Genomic DNA, 6,568 nt, shown 5'->3' on the forward strand with positions numbered 1-6,568 from the left:
CGGACAGGCCACGTGGTCCTGGGAAGGAAAAATCCAGGAAAGGAAGCGGAAAAAGGAACCCTGGAAAAAACGAAAAGATATGCGAGATACCTCCGGAAGGATCGATCGATCGATCGAGCGAGCTCGATCGCAGGGTTGCATCCTCGAATGCGCTTCCGCACTTAGACCGCACGTCTACGTCTTTGCGCACGCGTGAGCGATATCTCGAATATTCCGAGATGACGCGAGGGAACCTTCTTTTCTAGATCCAATCGATAATCGATATCGGGCCGATCGAGACCACCTTGGCCTGGCTTTGGCGTTGCGCCGTTCGCGCCGCTGCGTGGATTTCCCATGCGGAGCCGAATTAATGAATGAAAATTAAACGAAAGCGAAAGTCGTTTGATTAACGCCCCCGCGAATCGACCAGTTCACGCCTTGCCGGTAAATGAATGATACAGCGATTTTTGGCCCGCTCTTTTAGCCGCGCTCAATGGCGTAGATTCCGTGCGGAAATTCGGGGCCGCGCGACGGATCGGCGTATAGATTAGGAATGCGCGTGCCGATATCACCCACGCGTGCCTTTCGTAGATTAACTTCGGTATTTGCGCACCTGCCTCGATATTACGTCCGGCCAATAGCTTATCTCGAGATCCAAACTAATTTCGAGATCTAGATCGATCTACTCGTCTCAGACGTAGCGCTGATCCGATCGCTCGGAAAGAAGCATATATATGTGTGCGATGTGTAGATCGATTGCATAGGTTGCTTCCGTGTTTACCTTTATGCAAAAAAAAAAGACAATGTCAATTGACTCAAAGAAATATACAGCAACGAGATCCTGCGATCGAGTACGTCGAAAAGAAATGTCGGGAGGAGTAAAGAAAATTCCATTAAATCGAAGATTTATTATGTTCGAGATTAATCTTTTTTTCCCTCGTATTTTAAGAGGGTAATCGTTGTACTCGCACACCTCGGTACTCGCTATCGGTCAATCTGGTAAATTCGGGTATGCAAAGTGTCACCTGCAATGCTGATTAGAATCGCGATCGATTGAGCGATAATAAACGGATAATGCACCGGTGACTGCAAGAATCTTGCGGCGATAGGATCTAGTAAACACGATCGATCATTTCTTACGTAGTGAAAAATCTGTTTTGGAGCCGATTTATCGTCCACGGATCAAGAATCGTTCCAAGAGGCGTTATCGAGAACGAATGCGTAATTATTGAGCTCGCAGTAGATTATGCGTTTGCATAGGTTTCCTGGAAAATGGCCACCACGTGGAACGTATGTAGAAAAAATGTATAACGTACGTATCTCGTACTTCGCGTACCGAGAGGTGCAACTTTCGACTTTCGAGAGAGAATCGCCACGTGGAGGTTTTCGAGGTCTCGCGAACCGTTTCAAATATTTTCCTTTCGTTCTATTTATTTTCTTCTGCTCTTTTTGTTTTTTTTTTTACCGCGACAACCCGTACTCGGTGCGGTCGGCCATGGGGCTTTTCGTTTCTTTTTCCGTTTCATCCCTCTTTTCCGGGGCTCGCTACCCTCCGGGTCCATTCTTCGAAGGGATTTCTATTTATGCGAGGAGACTGACGAACTTTACCCCTTCCCCCGGGAGCTCTATTAGTGCTTCGAATAATGATGAGTTCAAACATGGCGGCCTGCAGCTTTAACGGGAAGATGGCGCTCGCGGATTAAGCTCTCGGCGTCGAAGGGGTGATTAAATCCTGATTAAACGCCGAGTGAATTTCAGTCAAAACTGGGGGGGCCCTCCTTAAATTTCTTCGGGGTTTAATCCGCGATCCCGAGTCCTGGGGAACATACGGACGTATGTTCATCCCTTTGCGAGGTAAGGACGAGGAACGGCAAAGCCTACTTTGCATTTAGGCCTTTATGGAGAGCCGGTGTCGTTTCGAGAGTTCCGAATTACCGGGCCGACCCTTAGAGTTTAGGGCCACCCTTGCGCAACCCTCCAGCTTTGCGGACCTCTATAAATTCCCTCAGGATTTTTCTTTCCTCCACTTGCCTTAATTAAAGCCGTCCCTTACTGCCCCCTTACGACTGCGCCTGAGGGACGCACCCCGTCGACCTTGTCCCATGCACCCTTCCGGCCAGCCGACTCCATTTTACCAGCACCCTCCCACCTCCCTTCCCTAATTCCGACAAAGATCCGAAATTCGATTTCCTGCATAGAAACGCTTCCCGATGCCTTTTCCGCCCATCTCACCCCCCGGGGGGGTGTACTCTCCACCTGACTCCTGAACCGAAGTCAAACGTTTCCGCCCAGGAGAACAATAACTCTGCCCGGTATCATAATTTACGGGTACCGCGGGCAAACCCGAGTTCTCCGTCAGGACGATAAACGAGGGGTCGTAAGAAACCGGTCGCACCCCTGCGCGGGAAGGTAACTCCCCGGAGGCTCGCTGGGGCGCTCGCGTCGCTCCCCACCCTCTACCACCTGGCGGGACTTTTCGAAAGTTTCCCGCGCAAAAACGCGGACCTTTTCGCAGTTTTACGGTCGAGGGTGGCGGGGGATGCCGGGGGTGGGGGCTGGTCCACTGGACGCAGAGGTGGGAGCGAGAGCGTCGTCGAAAGAGCGACGCAGAGGGGGCGGCGCGCAGTGGGGATGGAAGGGGATGGGAACGTTAGCATCCTCGAAAGCTTTTGCAAGCCGGAGTCGAACTTGTCGCGCGTGGTGGGGTGGTCGGTCGATGCGCTCGGTCGGTGCCGTTGCAGGGGCTGTTTTTGCGGGTGTGGCTTAGCGCACCCCTGCCGTCGTGCAGCCCCGTGCCCGCCCCCGCCGACGCCGACGCCGACGCCGCCACCTTGCCCCAGGAACCGGCCACCCCCGCTGCCGAGGCGGCCCGACAAAATTACCAACCTACCCCCAGCTCTCCGTCTCCCTCTCTCTCTCTATACATCCGCACCTATATATCCGGCTATCGCTGGCGCAATAAGCTCGACCTCGATGCCCGAACCCCGCGGATCTCCGCCGACCTTAGACGCTACCTGGACCGGATTTACGAAGCCAGGTAAACGGAAAGACTTGTCGACGATTCTGCGACAGCAGGGGACGCAAATGACGACCCAAGGTGCAAGTCGCGGGGACATTTTTTCACCCCATTCGGCACTCCACGGTTTTATGTGGGTCAATTCTCGTGATAATATACGGGGAAACTGATATTTTTGATAACGCATTTGGGAATTTTTACTCGGGCTGTAGGTAACTTTAAGGTAGAATTTCATTTTTTATCGCCGGAGGGGCAAAGTGTTTTATTTGGGGTTGATCATTTCTTTAATGAGTTCTTCTCGATCGGGAATGGCCTTAGACTCCATATTGCGTGGGTCGGGATATTCGTCCATTAATGGCATATGGATAAACGGTCGTATTAGCGCCCTGCGATGCGAATGCATGCATAAGCAGGAATATAGCATAATCTCCGACCTCGATATCGGAAACCTTCCAGTCCACGGTAATTTCTCTGCCGAGCTTAGAAATATCTCTTTATAGAGTTTTTATGCGATAGTCGGGGCGCTTCGATATTACGAAAGTATGGATAAATCCACTCACGGTGGAGTTGTCAAATTAATTAACAAATTGAGGAAATATCATACGCGGTCTCAGTAGCAACGAGAGATCGGATTAAAAACAAGGAAATCTAGTCACGTAAATATTGGAGATATCGATGCCGAGGATTGAAGACATCGGATTACTCGGGCGATTCTCACAGTGATCGGGAAGAAAGTGGCGATAACCGATATCCGATCGCGACTACAATGACAACCACACCTCGGGATTATAATGACATCCGGAGGATTTTCTATCCTACGACGAAAACGGATATGATAAGTCAGAAAATCCTGGACGCGAGCCTCCTCCGGTATCGGGGGAAACGCCAAAAGATCTCGATAACTCGACGATAGGAGATATAACGGAAGGTCGGTGCGAGAGATAAGGTAAGGCGAGTGTACGATATCAGGGCGATAAGATTTTTCAGTCTTTCCTGAAGTTTCTGGCCAAACATGCCGGGAGAAATAAATCATCTTCGCGCAGTTTCGGGAACGTTCGATCGATCTATCGATCGGTCGTCGCTCTCGATCTCGTTAAGCAGACGCGAAAGTGGCATCGATCGTTCACTTTTCTCCGAACTGGGTGAACCGAATAATTACAAGCTTTGCAACGTGAATATGAAGACTAGGAGGAAGGTCTCGACACCCATGAAATATCGATTGTCATTAAAAAATGTTGAATACGTCTGTGAAGGAATAGAAAAGAAAATGGTAACCGACCCTTGAAACCGTCAGGGGAAGTCCTTTGGATCGGGAGCGATCGATCGGTGACGTCACGTCACGTCGACCGACATCGTGGAGGGAGATCGAACTGTATCGGCCGACACGGTTTTTATCGAGGGAGGCGGCTGGGGGGTGGAAGTGGTCCAGAGGGGAAGGGGTGGAACAGCTGTTCGTTCCTTGGTGGACGTGCGCAAACGCAATTCAAATTCACTCTTTTCAACCCTCGGCCGTCCCACCCCTCGCGCCTCCCCGTAAACCTCCGTCGCCACGTGGTTCTTTCCGCGTCGCAACAATTCCTTTTTCCTTTTTCCGCCACCCCCGCGGCCCTCGACGTTTCCCCGGCACGTCAAAGGGCGGCGCAACTTGGGAAAATCTCTGTCGGAAATTGTTACCGCCGTCCACGTGGCTATCGATGTTTCCCCGATGCTTCGAAGTGGGATTCTATTTACTGTACAGGGATATTCCGCCCTCGGGAATGAGTTTGAGATATCCCGAGGAAATCGGAACAGGCCCCGAAAGTGCGACGGGGACCAGGGCGGCGGGGAAGGCCCTCGTCCCCTGAAACGGGGGATGATCAAGAGGTGGACTAATTAGAAAAAAGCGCGGCAGCACTCAGGAGGGCAAACATAATTAGAAAGGCGGAAGCCCCGGTAGCGAGGCCAAAAGAAAAAGCGCCGATTGTTTGAGGACACACGATCCGCCCGGGCGGCCGCTCGGAGCCGCCCTGGGCGGCCGATGACCGAACGGTCATCACTAATGGCGCCCGTAAAAAAGTGTTTGCCCGCCTCGGGCGCACCGGTGCTCGAGACACCGAAACTTGCACTCCGAGCCCACGTGCGGAAAGGTGCGGTCGTGCAGGACGGCCAACTTCGAGCCACCCGGAACACCTGTCACCGACGCCTAATCTTGAATGTCATAATTAAAATGACGATCCGATGAAATATGCCTGTCGTTTTATAAACCCACCAAGTGGGACCGGCCAAGACCGCTTGTGCGCTCCGAGCGATACGTGGACAATCGCTAACCTATTAGCGAACTATTACGATATCGATAGTGGCCGATGGGTCGACGGAGATACGACCGGGTGTCAGCTGTTGCGCACCGATCGAATAGCACCGATAGGCCCGGCATAGTTTCGCGATAACGGGCCGCTCCAAAATAGCGAGCTCCGACCCCCCGTCTTTGACATTCGAGATCGATCGGCTTCGATCGAGTATCCATCTCTAAGGACCGTCGACTGGTACAAACTGGAAGGTAGAACGCCAGAAGGAGGCGAAAAACTCGGTCGCGAGAGGGAAATCTCGCGATAACTCAGGGTCATGCCGCACCTGTGTAGCCGACTGACACGACCGAGTCGTGCCATTTTTATTGTCCCGTTACAGTCGGCGGGTTGTAAAAAGGAAAGGGGGGGTGGGGGGAATATACATATAGAACCGTGTATATGCATAAATGTAACCCCGACCTAGGGGAAACCGCGGTGGGGGCGGGGGGCGAGATCCGCCAGAGGCGGCGAGGCCGCCATTCAAAATCGATTTCGCAACACAACGTTACTTCGATGAACGAGCGAGCTCGCCTCGGAAAATATGAATGAAAAACGGCTCTGCGTGGTTCTTCGGGAAAGCGAGCGGAAAAAAAAAAATGGGGGGGCGATCGATCGCCCCCACGTGCTCGGCACCTGTTCGACGCGCGCGAGTCGCGAGTCGGACACGTGCTCGCCGTGTCGATTTTTTTTTCTCCCTCCCCCGGCAAATCGGCAGCCGGCATTTTTTCCCACCTAGGCTCCTTCGGATTCTACCCCCCAGATTTAGTGGAGTCGCGGGAAATCGCTCGCGATATCCGGAGTGGATGAGTCCGGGTACTTCCGCGGAGGGTCCAGGGTGGAGTACCGGGTAACGGTCGAGCCCGGATGGGACGAAAATGAGAAAATGTACACCCATGTACGGGGGCGCATATTTACGCGAGTACCTAGGTGTACAGGGGGAGGCCCCCCGCCACCCTCGGTGCGCGTAAGCACCGAGCGACCTAGGTGCGCCGTGGCCGAAAGCTAGGATCAAGCGGGCCTTTGTGTTCGGAGTTACTATTGGTAGGGGTGGTTTTTGGCCGGGGGCCCCAAGCGGGCGGGGGTGGCGGCGGGTGGCCGCAGGGGTGGACCTAAGCGAGGATAAAGGAGAAGGAGAGTCGGCCCGGGTGGCGCCGGGAGGGCGGAGGACGATCAATAAGGAGCATCGCTCTGGTGGGGGTCTTACCAGGACCCGAAGCCACCCCCCTGCTGCTTAGGGCGAGGGACCGCA

This window comes from Orussus abietinus, unplaced genomic scaffold (genome assembly GCF_000612105.2).
Source record: "Orussus abietinus isolate OABI.00-Male unplaced genomic scaffold, Oabi_2.0 scaffold17, whole genome shotgun sequence".
Classification (NCBI taxonomy): domain Eukaryota; kingdom Metazoa; phylum Arthropoda; class Insecta; order Hymenoptera; family Orussidae; genus Orussus; species Orussus abietinus.